We start from the raw sequence: 18489 nt of genomic DNA, 5'->3' as shown, positions 1-18489 counted from the left end.
GAAGGATTTAATGAACCTTTCCGCCAGTCCTGCGACTGCCGCTCCAGGCCTCCATCCCACTCCAGTCTGCTTCTCTGAGCTTGAGTCTGGCACGTTCTTTCCAAGGAGCCAGGCTCAGGCCCGTTCCTCGTTCCCACCTCTTCGTCCCAGGCTGAAGTTAAGCCCGCTCCGGCCCACGAGGCACCCCGCACCTATTTCCAGCTGCCCATTTGCTAAGATCTCTTCTGTGATTCCCCAAATTTCTTCCTAATGAACAGAAGGGCTTGAAGGACCTTAGATTGCTCGTCTCCATCAGAGAAGAAGCACAGTTCATGGTGTGATCATGGCCCCAAAGTGTAGACAAATGAAGTGGCTTGCCCAGAGCCCCTTAGCCAGGAAGCAGTGACTGGCTGTACCAATAATGTGCTGGCTGAGTTCGGGGGAGTCGGGGGCCTACGTTTGGATTCTGGCTCCAGGACTTCAGCTCCTGGGGCCTCAGTTTCTCATCCACAAAGAAAACACACTACTTCCCACCTCAGAGAGCTGGCGGGTGGAGTCAACGAGTTAATGCCTACGAAGTTCTTAGAAGGGACTTGGGAGCCAGCAGGTGCCCACTGAGGGTTGGCTATTGCTGTCACCTGCTGTGTACATCCTGGCCCAGATCTAGAGCCCAGTGTTTTACTGGAGTGACCCCCTGAAGCCTGACGACAAATCTAAGGAGTCCTACAGGGGAGGCCACCGAGGCCTTAGGAGACGCCGCCGCTTGCCCCAAACCCCAGAGCTGGCCCCTGCACAGCCTGGGCAAGTGTGGCCTCAGCCCCTGCTCACTCCAGGGCCCTTCTTCTGATGGGGTGCTTAATCTTCCAATTCCTTTGCCAGGCTGAGGGTGCGGGTCGGAGTGGGGGGGACGGGGGAGGGAAAGAGGGGGAGAGGTGTGGGGCTCGGAGAGGGGGCTGAGAAACAACTGCCAGTGTAGACGGTGTGCAGGGCAGGACAGAGAGCCGTGGGGAGAGGAAGCCGTCAGCGCTGCACCTGCGGCCGCCCCACCTGAGCTCCGCAGGTAAGCAGACCAGGCTGGAACCAGGAGCCAGGCCCGCAGCCGAGCCCCCGCCCGGCCCCTCCCGGCAGCAGCAAGCTTCTTCTTCAAGTCAAATGTTGCCTGGAAGTCATTGCTTCAGCAATTACCTCTGAAACCCATTGTTTCCTCAGCCCCATTAACATGTCAGATCCTGGCAGCCGCTGTCGGGGCAAACACCCCTCCGAGGGCTGCAATTCAATTTAAGATCGCCTCCCCTGCACAGCCAGCCTCGGAGCCGGCCCATCTCCAGATTTCACCAAATCGAGGAGAGGGTCTCAGGGCGCAGTTTGATCATGCTGCTTCCTAAATTAAAAACAAAATTGTAAGTGTTAAACATCTTTAACAAGTCATTAAGCCCCAGCCATAATCCAGAAAAAGTCCCTTAATGAGTAATGACATATGTTGTGAGCGCAGTTATCTCCTAATGCCGGGAGCCGAGATGGCGTGATGAAATGGCAGGGCGCTCAGAAGGGATGGATCACCACTAATGGCAGGGTAATTCCAGGCTGTTGGGCGGAGGGCCCTGGAGGGCCCAGGAGGCAGCCCGAGCCGGGAGGCCGGGCACTGTCCCCGGACGGGGCGGTCCTCACGAGGGGCTGCCCTGGCCCCGCTCACAGGCAGTCTGGCTCTGGGTTCGGCCCCGGCAGGGGGCCTGTGGGGACCCAGAGGTCGGGCTCTAGCCCTCGTGCTCTGTCCCCTGGTTCTCCCGAGCAACCCTCGTGTCCCAGCCCGAGTCCCCTGGCTCTTGGACAAGCCATGTACTTTCTCCCAGTCCTACTAATGTGAACCCCTACTGTGTTGGGGTTTAGAGCAAAGAAAGAATTCTTGAGGCGTTCTTCGGTGCCAGAAAAGGGAGATTTTATTAAAGCCCCGGGACGGACCCGTGATTGTGAGGCGTGACTGGTTATGTCCTTTGAAGCTGGGAGGGGGTTGGGGACAGCATTCGTCCCTAAGGAATTTGGAAGCAAGGTTTCCAGGACCTTGAGGGGCTGGTTGCTGTTAGGAAAAGGTCATTTACTCCCATCTAGTAAAACCTGAGTCATGAGACCCTTCAGATGTATATCGGGGGGCCGTGTGCTTGAGCGGGATTGCTAACATATATCTTGCCGGGCAGAGATAAAGGAAGTTTCCAAAGGAATTTTTATATGTTAGAGGAGGCTTACAGGCTCCTGGAGGTCAGGGTAGTGTTAAGCCAAGATTGCCTTTTGCCCTTAGCAAAGTCTCGACGTCGGGGCAGCTGAGCTCCTAGAGGAAGGTCACCCCGCCTGTCTGTCCGAGGACTTGTCAATGAGCTACATGCTGCAAGGAAATTTAATTTTTTCCTTTTGCTTTTGTTCTCCTCAGCGTCTTTACAGACACTTGGCCCCGTCCCTGTGTCCCTGCCGGCCTCTTTCTCTGCTGCTCTTCCCTCCCTCCTGGGCTCGGGGTCCTGCCCTGGGTCCACTCTCCGTGGGTTGAGGCTGTGTGACTTGTTGCCTGGGCCTCCGCTTACTCCGTGCCCCGGCCCTGGCCGCTCACCCCTCTGGGCCCCTGTCTGATGTCTCTTTTCTCCTGATACAGTTCCAGACACGTGAAGAAACGAACTGGCTGGCCCCCACCCCCAGGTCCCAATTCTCAAAGGAGTGACCGTGTTTGCCCAGCCTGGGTCAGGTGGCCGCCCCCGGGGGTCATGTAATGTGGCCCACCCACGGGGTGATAAACAGCCCTCAGAGAGAAGGGCTTCCTTTTTTCTCCTTGGACTTCTGTGCCTTTGGCCCCACACAGTCCACCCACCCACCTCCTCCCTGCTGGGCCCTGCTTCTGGGACGCTCCCTGCATGCGCTGCCCTGGATCCGCACCCAGAGGGTGCCCCTCGAGCCCCTGAGTCCTGGGAAGGAAAATCCAAACCAGGCCCGAGCATTGGGTAAGGGACAGGGGAAGCAGGGCGAGGAAAGGGAGGAGGCCGGCTGAGGGGCTGGGGGTTGTGACTGCAGGCAAAACCCGCAGAGGGTAGCTTCAGTCCAGGGATCTCTGGAAGGGGAGTTAGACCCCCAGCGCTCCCCTCCAAGCCGCCTCCCCGAGCTGCAGGTGCAGGTGCTGGGGGTTAGAAGCCAAGCAACCACCCCACCCCGCTCCCTCCCTCCCTAATTATTCAACATGTTGTGAGTGTTTGCTACCCGCCAAACATTGTGCTAAGGACTTTATATACCGAATTGAAAACACGATCGCCCCGTGACATAGGTGCTATTATCAGCTGCGTTCTAGGAGACAAGGAAACTGAGGCCCAGAGAGGTTCAGAAAGTGATCCACCCACGCTCAGGCGCTCCAGAAATCTTGGAATCGGGGTATGAACTCAGACTTCATAGCCAGTGCACCGGTGTCTCCTACAGAAGAGCCCTGGAGAATATATATAGTGGAATATATATACATATATATATATATATATATATATATATATATATATATATGTATTTTTCTCTTCTGTCCTAAATCTCAGGCCTCTAACAGTTATTCGAGACGGCCCAGCTAAATGTCACCACACTGGTCCCCAAACAAACTCAAATCATTTAAATTTTAACGGCCAATAAAATAGAATTTCAGAGTCGGGAAGTAGTTAAGGGGTCTCCTGGCTTCACCCTCGCATTGAACAGATGAGTCAAGTGAGGCTGGGAGAGGAATTGTCTTGTCCAGAGTCACTAAGCGAGCGTGCGACGGCTGCCGGGACCCCGGCCTGCATAAGATGCGACGGGAACCAGGCTCCCCTGTTTCGCAGCGGTCGGCAGCTTTCACGAGAGTGCGGGAGAGCTCCTCACTGTGCAGTTTACTTAGAAACAACAGAGCAACATCACAGAAGAGGATCAATTCCTGGCCATGCATTCGAGATTCGACTCTTACAGGGGTTCCCTGCAGAGCGCTTTTGACTGGTGCCAAAGGGAAGGCGAGCTGCTCATTGGGGGGCCTGGGGTGGGGGTGGAGTGGGGTGCAGCCAGGTAAGGACCGAAGCAGGGGCAGGAGCCAGCCTCAGACCCGGGAGGCTCTCAGCTCAGGCTGGCTGACTCCTGCCAGGCCTGTGGACCTTCCACCCTCACTTCTGGATCTTACACTAAGCTTGACTCACGTCTTTGATCCCTTTGATCCCTTTGGTTCTTTTGTACCTAAGAACTTCTTGGCTATCCTGTCCTCGGGAGTCGCTGCTTTCTAGCTTCGATGACCTTCCAAAGCTGGGCCTTTGCTTGATGCTCAGAGATCATCGCTTGGCTACAAATCTAGCAGCGTCAGCCTCTCGGGGACCTTTGGTGTCAGAACAGTGCCTAGGGACCAGCTGGTTGCTCTGGCACTTGAAGGGAGGACACTGAGGCTGAGTCACAGGCGTCGGTGCCCGGCAGGAGATGGTGGTGGTGCTTGATTTGGGGAGGCGGGGGGAACTGGACTGAATCCGAAATAATTGCCACTTCCAGGCTGATAAAAGTCGACTGTGTGACCTTGGGCGAGTCCCTGCCCCTCTGAATGTTGAGTGTGGAAAGGGCCAGGTTCAAGCACACACATGTCCGGTCCCCTGGAGTGGAGGAAGAGGCTGCACATTCTACAACCTCTGCATGCTCTTTCACATATCGACCTCAGGGGACCTCCCCAGGCTCCAGATGGAAAATGCTACTTGGAGGTCCGCCGCCGGAGAAAGCTGCTGACCAGAGACTTCTCTTTCCCAGCCTCTGAGCCTCCAAAGTGGCTGGGAGGGAGCGGGCTCTTCTCAGCCATCCCATGCTCGCAGTGTGCTGGGCCAGGTGCTAGTGGGACACCACGGAGCCTTCCCCCAGCGTCTGCCCCATAGCAGTCACTCTCCCATCCTGGGACCCCAGGAGGGACAAGAAAACCCTCTTTGTTCTGGCCAGACAGTACAGAGCCCCGTTGCCATGGCAGCAACAGCCATTTCCTCCAGCTCTGAGTCGGGGCAGCAACTCAGCTGGGCCCGGGCTCAGGCCTCGAGAAGCCGGGAGCAGAGGTCAGCCTTGCATGTGGGGGGTCTGAGTCCCTGAGACCCCAGCTGAGCACTGGCCGAGGAACAAGAACTTGGCAGGCACCAACCAAGGCTGCCTTCCTGTCATCCAAAGCTGGGCTGGGGAGCGGCCAGGGGCAGGGGCAGGGGCCAGAACTGTAGGAACGGGGTTGCCTGGGTGCCTAAACCCAGCACAGCCGGGAGGCCATGGGGGGCTGCCCTCACGGGGGCTACAGACTGGAGGAAGCCGTAGAGACAACCCGGAAGGTGGTGTGGGGAGTGGAAGGACGGAGACAACAGTCCTGGCCCTCTTGGACCCTGAACCAGAGTCAGGGACAAATCAGGGACAAAGAATTCAGAAATGAATGAATGCTCACTCGTCTCTCTTCTTTATCTGTCCAGGCCTGTGGGGTTTGGTCCTGGGCAGGAAGGTTGGAAGGACTAAGGGGAGATCCTAGGGCTGCCAGCGGGTGCAATGGGCTGAATGGGAAGCGAGCACCTGGCTCAGCATCTGGCTCTTCCTCAGCAGGGAACAGACGTGCTCTGTGCTCTGAAATCACAGAGGGAATTCAGCTCAGTTCTGCCGGTTACTGGTGGACCGTGTACGGGAGGCTCGTCTCTCAAGGCCTCAGTCTCCTCACCTGCAAGTCAGGAGTCCATATACTCAGAGCATTCCTTGAGAACATTAAGTAAGATAATACAGGCAAAGTGCTAGGGGTACTGTTCGCTCACAGGACGTACTCACGAAGTAGGGGTAACTAATAGCACTATTGTTAGGTTGAAGCCGGATCCAAATGCCCCTTTCGTAAGTCAGAAGAGGCTAAATACCAGCAGTTTCATCTGATTCAACCCAGAATCAGTGAGTGCAGTGACCCCCGTGTCTGGGTGAGGCTGGGGGAGAGAGTCGAGAGCCCTGCCGCTTGCTCCCTGGGTAACCTTGGCAAGCCACCTCTGTCCCTCCCTGGGAAACGGGGATGTGAAAGTGTCGCGTGCGTTACATGGATGGATCTGGGGAAAGCACTTAGCAGGGCGCCTGGCCCAGAGCTGGGGCTGAACGAATGCTTGTCAAGTGAACAAGAGTGGTCAGATGGGAGAGCATGGTGGTTCTTCCCATTTGCACGCGAGTGAGAGAGGGATTGGTGCAGGTTGCATGCCTGGGCTGGAACCCAAATGGTAGGACTCTGGGTCCAGGAGGGTGCTCTTGCCATTGCACCCACTGCTTGTCCTCTGTAGCCTCCTGTCCTCTACACTCCGGGGATGGTCCATCTGTCTGTCCAACTGCTCAGTGCCAGCTGCCACTCATCCATGGATCCTTCCATGTGTTTATCCAGCCCCTCCCTCCTTCCCTCCCTCCCTTCCTTCCTTCCTTCCTTCCTTCCTTGAATTTGATTGAGATGATCTAGAAACCTAGACATCAAACCTAGACAAGTTAGGCCTATCGAGGTATAATTTCAATGCAGGAAAGTTCACTCTTCCAAGGGTACAACTTGATGAGTTGTGGCAATCCCGTATAATCACGTGGCTATCACCACAACCAAGATCCAGAACATTTCCATCATCTTGCCTCCCATTCCCCGCCACCAAGTTTCTGAAGCTCCTTTATCAAGCACTTCCCTTATCCTCAGCTCCTGGGATGTTACTGATATGTTTTCTTTCCTTACAGCTTTGTCTTTTCTAGAAAGTAGTATAAATGGATTCAAACATTATGCAGCCTTTTGCGTCTGGCTTCCTTACCTTGATGCATGTGAGATTTATCCTTGTGGGTATATGCATCAGTAAGATGTTTGTTTTTATTGCAGAGTAGTATTCCTTTGTGTGGATATACCATAGTTTGTTTATCCATTCACCTCATTGGAGGACGTCTGGGTGGTTTCCATTTTTTTGGACAATTATAAATAAAGCTGCTGCGAACATTCGCCAATAGGTTTTGGTGTGAACCTGACTTTTCATTGTTCCTGGGGGAAATGCCTGGGAGTGAGAGGACTGGTGCATCAGACATGCTATGTTTAACTTGATGAGAAAGTGCCAAACTGTTTTCCAAAGTCACTATATCATTTTGCATTCCCATCAGCAATCTTTGAGAGTTGCAGTTGCTCTGCAAACTTCTTAGCCAGAGGTATTGCCTTTTAAAAATAGTTTTTAGCCATTCCAATAGGTTCGTGATGCTATCTTGTAGTTTTAATTTACATTTCCCTGATGACTAATAATAATATCCGACACCTTTCAGTGTTGTGCATGTGTGTGTGTGTGTGTGTGTGTGTGCACGCTTCCATCCACGGATCGTCTTTGATGGAGTGAACGTTTAAAATGTCTATCTGTTTTAAAATTGGGTCATTTGTTTTCTAATTTCTGAGTTTTGAGAGTCCTCTAGTTTTTTTATATGTTCTTTAGCAGATTTGTGCTTTATGAATATTGTTCTCCCAACCTGCGGCTGGCCCTTTCATTTCTTAACAGTGTCTTTCAAAGAGCAGAAGGTTTTAATCTTGTGGAAGTACAATTTATCAATTTTTTCTTTTATGGATGATGCTTTTGGTGTCACATCTGTGAGGTCTTTTCCTAACCTAAGATTCGCCCTTTGTTTTTTCTAGCCATCTTAGGAGATCATGATCTATTTTGTGTTCATTTTTATATTTATGGCACAAGGTATGGATCAATTTTCTTTTTTTCTTGGCTTATGGGTGTACAATTGGTCCAGCACTATTTATCAAGTTATCCTTTCTTCATTGGATTGCCTTTGCACTCTTGTCAAAAATCAATTGACCATGTATGTAGGAGTCTATTGCTGGACACAATTCTGTTCTGTTGATCTCTGTGTTTATCCTTTTGCCAATAACAAATGTCTTGATTACTCTAGCTTTATAGAAAGTCCTAACATGAGATACTGTGATTTATCCAACTCTACCTTTTTTCAAAATTGTTTTGGCTTTTTTCTTTTCTTCATTTTTCCATATAAAGTTTAGAACCAGCTTGGTAGTTTCTATAAAATTTTGCTAGGATTTTGATAGGGATTTTGCTGAATCTATAGATCAGTTTGGGGAAAATTTATATCTTAATATTCTTCCAATATATGAACACCGCACATCTCTCCATTGACTTAGGTTATATTTGATTTTTCCTTCAGTTTTTATAGTTTTTAGCATACAGATTTTGCAATGCTTTGCTAGATTTATGACACGTTGGTGCTATTATAAATGGCTTCTTTAACATTTTACTTTAAAAAATATATTTTATTTATTTATTCATGACAGACCCAGAGAGAGAGGCAGAGACACAGGCAGAGAGAGAAGCAGGCTCCATGCAGGGCGCCCGATGTGGGACTCGATCTCGAGAATCTAGGATCACTCCCTGGACTGAAGGGAGGCACTCAGCTGCTGAACCAACATTGTGATGGTCTCCCAACATTTTAATTTTCAATTGTTCATTTCTGGTATATAGACCAACAATTGATTCTTGGGTATTGATTTTGTATACTTTGACCCTTTAAGTAACTTTTGTGTAGATTCTTGGAATTTTCTATATAGATGATTGTGTCCCAGCACACAGAGACAGGTTTATTTCTTCCTTTCTATCTGCATGCTTTTATTTTCTTTTTCTTGCCTTATTGCCCTGGCTGTGATCTCCAGTACTGTGTTGAAGTACTGGATCTACTATTAGAAATCATTTTTGATTCCTCTTTTTTTCTTTTGCTCCCAACTCCATCCAATCTGTCTTTGTGATTAAGCTTCCAAAGTATATCCAGAATCTGAACAATTCTCACCATCTCTTCTGCTACAGGCTCTTTTGCCTAAATACAGTCACCATCTCCTCACTGCTGTCCCTGTCTCCCTCTTGTCCCCTTTTGTCCCTTCTCCACAGAGCAACTGATGTTATATTTCTGTTCCAATTAGAGCAAAATTCAAACATCTAACCACAGCCTGTAGGGTCCTATAGGATTTGGTTCCTGCTCTCCTCCTTGACTTCATTCCCCTTACTTTCTGCATCTCAACCGTAGGAACCTTCTTGCTGTTCCTCAAACATGCTGAACATATTCTCACCTTGGGGCCTTTCTACTTGCTGACTGTTCCTTTTCCTGTCAGTGGTGGACTGTTGTTTCCTTTTCCTTCTCCTTAAATATTAATGCTCCCTAGGGTTATGGTGTGGACCCAGTACCTGTTTAACTAACGTTTTGATTTTAACTGCCTTTTTACAAACCATGTGGTTCAATGACTCTTTAGGGAGCTCCCAGTAGGTATCAGGTACTGGGAAGACATAAGTGAGAAAGCCAAGCATGGTCCTTGCCCTCTTGGAGCTCATAGATCAGAATGTAAGCCTCATGGTCATTGTTGCCTCTCCAGCATCCTATCTAATGCCAGACTCTCAGCACATATTCAGTGAATGAATGCATGCATGGGGCAAAGAGACAATCAGTGGGAACTACACAATATTTATATAATCATAGTGATTATAAGTGCTATAATGGGGAAATACAGGGTGCTACAAATATGTAAATCCAGGAAATCTGATCTGGTTGGAATTATGAGTCCTGGAAAATCCTCAGTAAGAGGACACATAAGGCTTAGCCATGAGGGATGAACAGGTGTTGGTGAGTCAAGTGCAGATACTGGCAGATTAGAAGATTTGATCTGGTAGTGGGAAGCTGAGGAAACGCCCAATCTGATGGTTTCTGTGTTTCTATAACTGTAAGAGAAGTTTATCTACTGAGAATGGATGATGGGTAGAGAGAAAGACTGGAGGTTTGCAGAGAGACATGAAGGTGTGAAAAGAGTACGGATGAGCATAAATGTAGTAAGATTTCCAGGCATTGCCCTCTGAAGTAAGGGATCATTGATCTATGGTGATTTCTTTGATGCCCAGTGGTGTGATTTCTTTGATGCATTCAACCTCTTGGGTCAAGTCGTGAAGAAGGGACAGTTGGGCTCATTCAAGGTTGGGCTCTTATCATGTGAGTGCAATGGCCAGAAGGACAGGAAGGGGAAGTCAAGGACATTTGACAAGAAGGACTACCATGACAAATTATGTAATTTAAGCTAGATGAACGGAAAGTAAAGTCAGGTACCCAAAGAATCTTGATTTAGCTTGGGACAGCAGTGTGCTGAGTTTAAAACACTCGCTTCCTACACACCCTTTCATCTAGACTGGCATGTGAAAGAGTTCTGGCCAATGACATATATGGAGAAGCTGGGTGTGGCTTCTCTATGAGTTTCTTCAAGAGGAAAAACTCACGTAGGATGTGCCTTTTGCTCTTTGTCCTTCTTCGTTCCTAGAATGAGATGGAGAGACTGGAGGTGAAGCTACTACCCAGGAGATCATGAGTGTATCTGGTAGCCATTGCCACACTAATGTTGCAAAAAACCCACCCCCAAACTTAATGTGCCATAAAATTACTGGTTGTCTGCAATTCCACTGATCCAGGCAGGGCAGGGTGGCCAGTTCTGCTTCAGACTGTGGCAGCTGGAGTGGCGCTGTTCCAAGTGTCTCTTATCCTCCCTCTTTGGGCACATTCTTCTCATGGGCAATGGAAGAAGACCAAGAGGACAAGTGAAAATGCATAATGTCTCTTTTAAGGCCTAGGCTTAGAGCTGGCACATAGCCACTTTCCTCCTCATCCTATTGGCCAAAGTAGGGCTAAACCCAAAGCCAAAGGGTGGGGACATATTTCTCTCCTGTAGTAGGAAGACCTGCTAAGTTACATGATGCAAAGGAGGAGCAAAGCATTGGGGTCAATAATGTAATTTACTACAGAGGATGTTAAAAGCTACCCTTCAAGTACGGCAGATCAGGAATCCGATGATGTCTTCAAGCCAGCCTCCATATTCTTAGGGAAGAACAAATCAATTCCCACTTGATTAAGTCACCATCATTGGGTTTCCATTATGTGAATACAATTTCTGAGTTACATAGGGGGCTTAAGGATGGGAAGAAAGTGGGGGACCACTGGTTTGGAGCCTTGGTGAGATCAAAGAAGGGTACTCATGGAAAGAAATTCAAAAGGTAATATGTTTTGATTGGAGAGTGGGTACTTCTAGTTGGTGATTTCAGAAGTGGTACAGTTCCTGGTAGTGGCAAGTCCTGAAGTGTGACAGGTATGGAAGAGCGGACACCGGAGGTCAGGAGGTCAAGAATTGACAAGCAGGCATCCCATCTGGATACTCAAGGCATCGCACATGTGTTGGGTAGGAAAAGCCTGGGATCCAGGGTGTGAAGCCTTCCCTGTATGAGGAGGAATGGTCAGTAGAGACCTGGAACAAGAGAGGGTGGGATAGCCAGACAGGGAGGGTCTCAAAGGAGCGGGGGGGTTTATCAGAAGATGGGCGAGAAGTGAAGATGCCCAATTTCACATTTGCAGCGCAGGCTGCCCCTCTAGATCTTTGCCTTTCATGATACTCAGGTGTTTCCAGCTCAACATATCTGAGGCCAGGCTCACCATATTTCTCTGCAAATCCACCCTCTTCCTGATGTGCCCCCCTTCAGTGAATGACCTCCCATGCACTCGCTCAAACCAGAAACCTGGAGATCCTTCCAGGGTCTCCCTCTCCCTTATCCTACCACTTCATCCTACTAATTTTAAATCACAAATATGCTCCAATCCGTCCCCTCTACTTTGTACCCTATTGCAGACCTCCATCATCTCCTACCAGCTCCTCTGCTTCATTCCCCTAACCATGCTCCCCGCCTCCAGTGTCTCCCCATGAAATCCATTATCTGACACCTCAGGGAACCACTCCAATGTTGGCTGAATCTGAAATCACACTCAGCACAAGAGACGATCATGAAATACCTGCTTTGTCTCTCAGACTCATGAATATGAAAATGGATTCCTGAAGCTAGCAGGATGGGGGAGTAGGTATAGGGCATAAAGGTGGGTTGCCCTGAGAGGCCGGGGCTCACCCAGGGAAGCCGGGGCTTATCCAGTCCTGGGGCAAGAGGAGAGGTGAGTCCTCTCTGTACACCAACTGGATGGCCGCGGTTGTTGTGATGACCGGAATAGCCTGGCATTGCTAGCTGCCCTGGAGGTCCCACAGATGTCTGAGTGTGGGACAGGGAGCGGATGTCTAGCAGAGAGGCCTGGGGGAGGGGAGGCCAGATGGCAAGATGTGAGGGGTGAGGATGGCGGGGAGGGGCCGGCGGCAGCTGGGAAGGATCAATGGCTTTTCCCTTTCTGTGTTTGCCTGTGTTGCTATCCCTGCTCAGATGAAAGAAATTCAAATAGTTATTGATTCGCACTGAGGGGAGAGCGTGGGGATGTGGTCTGGCTTCCTTACAGCTGCACCCAGCCCCAGCGTCCTCCCCTGGGCCCTGCTCCGGCTCCTGCCTCCAGCCTATTCCCAGCCCCTGTCCCCGCACCTACCCTGATCTTTGGCTTGGGGAGGCCAGGTGCTCAGCTAAAAATCCTTCCCTACATGCTTGTTCATTCAGAGCAGCCATGTGAAGCAGTTCTGGCCAAGGAGATGCCAGCAGAAGTTTCTGGGTCGTAAGACCAGGCTCCTCTCCACTCCCTCCCACCCCTGCCGCCATGCCTCCCACCCCTTAGCCCGAGGTGATGGCCTCAGATTGGACCAGGGGTCACAAACTGTGGGCACTGAGGGCCAATGCCAGCCTCCCTGCTCCTGGAGCTCAGAATGGCTTTTACTCTCTTGAAGGGTGGTAAAGGAAAGCAAAGAGGAGCATGCGGCCTGTGGGCCGTTGCAAGGCCTGGAGCATTTGCTATCCAGCAAAAGCTTTACTTTACAGCAAATTTGTGCTGAGCCCTGGTTGACACAAAGCTCGTGGCTTTGCAGGCGAATTTCCCCCAAGTCTAAGCATTAGGAGCAGAGAGCCTTGGGCTGCCTCCCCAGGGACCTCAGCCCTCTGCAATGCCCCCTCACGCCCCCACCCCCGCCCCAGGGACAGGGAAGGGGTCAGCCTCCTCAGGGAGGGCCTACAGCTGCTTTGCAAGGGCTGTTGTGGCTCTACTTGCACCCCACCTCCTCATCCTCTGGGCAGACACACAGGGATGCCTTGACCTGCTGAGGCCAGTCAAGGAGCAGTGGCCGCAGGGCAGATGGGGTCCAGATGTTGCATGTCCCTGACACACAGCTCCTGGCCCAGGGCTTGTCCTGACTTCTCAGCAGCCTTCAGCTCTGTGGGTGGGACCGCAGAACTCCGTGGGGGGGAGGGGGGGGCTGGCGGTGAGGGACAACTCAAGGCCTTTAGTCCCCATGTCCCATGGTGTCGTCATCCTTGCTGGGTGACCAAGGGCAAGCCAGCATGCTCCTCTGAGTCTCAACGTCCTCAGCTTTATAATGGGAACAACCATAATTACCTGCAAGGGCCGTTTTAAATAGTTAGGATAAAAGATTCTGGTTCTATATCAGTCTTTAGGAGAGAGACGACCAGGAAAACTGCATGATAGGGATGCTTCTGGCCTGCTCTCTGCTGGCCCAAGGGCTCACGCGCCAGTGTAGAGGGGGAGCCCTGGTCTGGGAAGAGGACCTTGTCACGCCGGCTCCTGGGGCTGGGCAGGGCTCGGCTGAAGTTCCCCGAGTGGGCTTGAGGCCGAGGGGCGGTGGGGGGGGGTTCCGAATCCCAGGAAGGGTTTGGGGGCCTGGCTGCACCTGATGGCCTGAATGGCCCCTCCTTGGGCGGGTGCTGGGAGGGGAAAGGCCACGGCTCGTGGGAGGTGCTGAGCTCCCAGCTGACCCCACCCAGTGGGCTGCGCAGAAATCAGCAGGACTGGCATCGATTGCCATCGGCAGCTGGGCCACGTGGGCCGCCTATCGATTGCAGGCCTGTCTCCACCCCCCCCCCCCCCCCCCCGCCCTTCCCAGTGGCGGCGGTGGCAGCGAGGGTCCCTCCTCAGCCGCTTCTGACAGCACCTGGGAGGGGCGGGGTGGGGAGAGCAGGGCAGGGAGAGACCTCGAAATCCCCCCTGATCCCCCCGGACAAAGAGATCGCGCAGCTGCACGTAATTCGGGACTCCGATAATCCTTAATCCAGCCCCATTTGCACATAAATGCAGCGCCTGGCTTCTGACCCCGGGGGTCCTGGGAGCTCTTTGGGGGGTTTGCTCCCCTTTATTTACTCTGTGAGTTTTCATTGGCAGAAAGCCCCTCTGGCCTCCTTGGCACTGAAAGGAAGAGGATTTCCCAAAGAAGTCCCTTTCTTGGGACGGGGAGAGAATCCCTGCAAACAGAGCTCCGCAGCATCCAGGGCTCCACGTGGCCCCCAGAGGGGCTGGGAGGGGGTGCCCATGGGGCTGGCACGACAGGCTGCGCGTGGGGGGAGCCTCCAGGCTGGTGTGGGGCGGTGCTGAGATGGGCTGAGCAGGGCAGGAGGACAGGCATCTCAGCATTTGGAGCTGGAGCATTTGCAGCTGCGGGAAGCAGCCCCTTGGTGGTCTTCCTTGGGCGGGACACAGATAGAGACGTGGAGAGCTCTCCCTCCCTCTCTCTCTCTCTCTCTCTGACATTTACTGAGAATTTACTATGTGCCCGGTACTGTCCTCAGTGTTTTACAAACATGATGTCATGTCATCTTATGCCCTAACAACGCTTAGCCAAGATGATCCCCGTTTTCCAAGTCGGGACCCTGAAGTTCGGATAGGATAGTCGAAGCGAGTTACTACGCATCTTCCTGGTTGTAAGGCTTAGCTGTCCGTGTCGGACTCGGACTCTGAGCGCTCTGGGGCTGCAGGCTGTGTCCCTGGAGGACGCCTGGTACAGGCCGGGCCGTCTTCCAGGGTCTTCCAGGCACTGGCCAAGTGCTGGGGCTCTGAAGTCAGATCGTCTGGGTTCAGATTCCTGCTCTGCTGAACTCTTTCTCTTGCTTTCAATGGGGCCCTGCTCTGGCCCTCCTGTGGCCACTCCTCTCCTCCAGGGTGACGAATCCAAGGCCAAGTGCCCCTCCCTGGAGCCCTACTCCCCCTCTAGATGAAGATCATGTTCCAAGTACCTGGGACACCAGGGCTCCCCACCCCAAATGGCCCCATGCCCACCCCCAGGGCCTGTGTGAGCCTCTTCCTTGGGTCTGTCCTCCTGGGGCCAGGCCACGTCGGGGTATTATGTGTGGACAAAGGAGGACGCCAGGCTGTGGCGCGTGTGAGACTCTGCTGAGTCCAAGAATCTAAATGCAAATCTGCCTTTCTAGGTCCTTGTGGATGTTTGTGCGTGAAGGTATTTCATTAGAGATATTTATAAGCTTTAAAAATTCAAGCTTATGGTACGTGGGCCTCCCTTCGCGCTCTCTGGATGCTGGAGGGGGCCTGGCTCAGAGTCTAGAGCCACACGGAACCAGCCTGGGTTCAAATTCTGGGTTCCGTCTGTACCAGCCATGTGGCCTTGGGGAAGTTACTAAGTCCCTTTGTGCCTCCCGTTTTTTTCATCTGGAAACCACCAGCACCTGCCCAGAAGGTTATTGCAAGAATTAAGAAAGATTCTACATATGAAGTACTTAGAAACACTGCCTGGAACATAGTTAACGCTGACTTGGGTTTTGCTTTTTTTTTTTTTTTCCATTTCAGAATGGCTGTTTTTTAGAAGGATCTGATATCACTTTGTGTGGCCCCGGTTCGAGGCAAGGATGCGGGGTGGGGAGGAGTCGAGAGGGACGCACAGCACTGCAGTCGAGCTCCAGTACTCTGCTGTGTAACCTTTTGCAAATTCATGTCTCTTTCTGCATCTTTCAGATGGGGACGATTTAACCCACATCAAGAGGGAGAGCAGATCGGGCTTGAATGAGAAAATATCTGGCGGTGCCTGACGCAGTACCCAGCACACGGTAGACAGTTGGCAGGTCCCCAGTTTTTCTCGTACAACACCCCTGTCTCATCCTTTGGTCCTCCCTTCCTTCTCCATTCCTCGCTCAGGTTCACAGGCACCTGCCTCAGTTCATCTGTGCGACCAGGTGAGGTAGGTGTTCCAGACGGGCGTGTCGATGCTCAGGGAGGGAAGTGACTTTCCCAAGGTCACACAGTGATCAGTGGAAGAGCCAGGGCTTGGGACACCGGCGGTGGAGCTAAGGACAGAGGGACGCTGCCCCTCCCTGCACACTCACTCTGTGCTGGGTGCTCAGGTACCAGCATGCAGTGCTCATGGGCACCCCGAGAGGTGAGGAGGCTTACAGACCATCCCCCCCTTTTACAGTTGACAAGATGGAGCCTCAAGGATGTGAAGAGACCTTTCTATGGTAGACTTCTCCGCGCCACCAGTTTTCTGTTTTGGCAAGTGTGATAAGTAAGCATTCCTAAAACCGGCTCCAGCTTCCAGCAGGTTCATCTCCACAACCTGATTTCTCACTGTCTCCCAAAGGATGGGCGTAACGACTGCGTGATGATTGGTACCTTCCCTCCCCGGGTTGGACACCAGTTTCAAGAATTCCCTGAGGGGCTAACCTCTAATTTCAATATGTTAATGTGTGGAATCTAATGGCGTATTTATTGCTTATGTAGATGCTAGTTATTTACATGGGAAACTGATTTATCTATTAGATAATTAGTAAACTTCAATAATTGCAAAAACCTTTTAGCAATCAGTTGACATTTAATTAACATACAATAACTGTCTTATTAAATCTACATTAAATGCCTATTGGAGTTAATTAAAACTCATACCTATGACTGCACATTCTTTGGGAATCCTCATTAAAGCCCACCAGTAAGAATGCAGAGGGGAAAAATCCCAGGAAAGCCGTTTGTAATGGAGTTCATGGCCTCATGAATTGGACTCAAGCATTTATTTAGCGCCTATTGTGTACCTAAAACAAAGGCAAGCAAGATAGAAATGGTACTTGCCTTCAAGGAGCATACAGTCTCGTGGGGGATATGGAGATTATTCAAATGGTCGCCCTGACAAATGTTACTTTGGAACTCTGACAGGTACAGGGAAGGGCAGGGGGGCAACAGGATGACCCAGAGTAGGAGGATTTGACCTGGTCTTGGGGAGCAAGGTGGCTGCTTGAGCTCTCCAGGGAAGGAGGGAGAAGCATCTGCCAAGGCTCTGGGGAGGGAGGGAGCATTGCCAGTAGGAGGGACAAAAGCCAGTGTTGTACATCAAGGAATGAAGAGGAATGTGGAGACAAGGAGTCTGGTCCTTCTCCTACAGGTAACGGGAAGTGTGAGTTAGTGTGTGGGCGTGGGCGTGCACCCGCATGTGAACAGCACGATTGGATTTGTGTCTAGAGAAGGCATTCTGGATGCACCTAGGAAATTGGGTCGGAGAGGGTATGTGCAAACCAGTCAGGAGGCTGTGGCAGTCTCTCTCTCTCCAGGCGAGAGACTCCGGGGGATGGATGACAGAAAGTGGTGAGGGGGCTGGGAGGATGTTGAAACGTTTGACCCTCAACAGGACCTGGATTGCAAGGGAGGGCTTCAGGAGGACCTCTACGTGTCCGGCTTTTGCAACTGGCTGGCTGGTGCCATTCACTGGAGGCAAGAGCACTGGAAGGAGTTCAGATCTGCGGTGAAGACCAGGATAGTCTTGGATATGTTGAGGATGAGAAGACCAAGAAAAGATGTGAGATAGGCCTTGAACTCAGAAGAAAGTTAGGGCTGAAGATTTAAAAGATCCTCATGCTCGGGTTCACTCCAGAGATCCTGACTTAATTGGTCTGAGCCGCAGGTGGTTCTAGCACGCAGCCCAGTTTGAGAACGGCCGGTCTAAGTGATTATCGACTGCCTTGATGTGAGCATCTCTGGTTCGATTCACCTCCACCAGAGCCCAATCTCAGCTGCCCATATCTATGGGCTCATATTATTGTTGATGCTAGAAATAATAATCATGTCACCCTTGGTACAGGGGGCTGCTTCCTGTGCTCTAAGGCCACGGCGAATGCGCCTCCTCTTTCATTTGATCTTCACAACAAAATCATGAGCTAGATATTATCTCTATTTTACAGACAAGGAAATAGAAGCTCTGAGAGGTGCAGGGCCTTGCCCCCTGTCACGCAGGTGGTGCTACGTGGATTTGAACCCGAAGGCGTTAGACTCCAAAGTCTCCATGCTCCATCACTATGATCTACTGCCAGGCTCAGAGTGCAACCGGGGGAGAGGTTCTTCAATGTGCCTGTCTCACAGGAGTAAGTCTGACGAGCAGGATGGAAGGATCCATGATTGTCATATATTTCTAAGGCAAGACCCTCATCCTCAGCAAGAAGCTCTTGTTTTTTGCTGGAAAAAGAAAAGAGGCAAGTTTGCCAGCGGCCTTCCCCCTTCCCTAGGAGAGGCCCTGGTTTGGAAGCATAAAAAGCTAGCAGAGTAGCACCTGGGGGGCTCACATGGTTAGGCGTCTGCCTTTGGCTCAGGTTAGGATCTCTGGGTCCTGGGATTGAGCCCCACGGCGGCGGGCTCCCGGCTCAGCGGGGAGCCTGCTTCTCCCTCTACCTGTCCCCCTGCTCATGCTTTCTCTCTCTCTCTCTCTCTCTCTCTCTCTCTCTTTCTCTGTCTCAGTTGAATAAAGAAAGTATTTTTTTTTTTTAACTAACAAAG

General features: G+C 51.5%; 1 long non-coding RNA gene across 2 annotated transcripts; it reads left to right on the top strand.

The window, feature by feature from the left end:
* The first annotated feature begins 1241 nt into the window (after positions 1–1241).
* LOC102151650 lies at positions 1242–16582 on the top strand. Of its 2 annotated transcripts, none has more exons than XR_005369887.1 (3): positions 1242–1379; positions 15694–15916; positions 16151–16582. It is a non-coding gene; the product is annotated as an uncharacterized LOC102151650 (long non-coding RNA). The 2 variants fall into 2 exon arrangements; XR_005369886.1 differs by lacking the exon at positions 1242–1379 and adding an exon at positions 4948–5036 and having other exon boundaries at positions 16151–16581.
* Positions 16583–18489: the final 1907 nt, after the last annotated feature.

Source organism: Canis lupus, chromosome 15, assembly GCF_011100685.1.
Source record: "Canis lupus familiaris isolate Mischka breed German Shepherd chromosome 15, alternate assembly UU_Cfam_GSD_1.0, whole genome shotgun sequence".
In the NCBI taxonomy this organism is placed as follows: domain Eukaryota; kingdom Metazoa; phylum Chordata; class Mammalia; order Carnivora; family Canidae; genus Canis; species Canis lupus.
The sequence above is the reverse complement of the archived record's forward strand: the minus strand, read 5'-3'. Positions and strand labels throughout refer to the sequence as shown.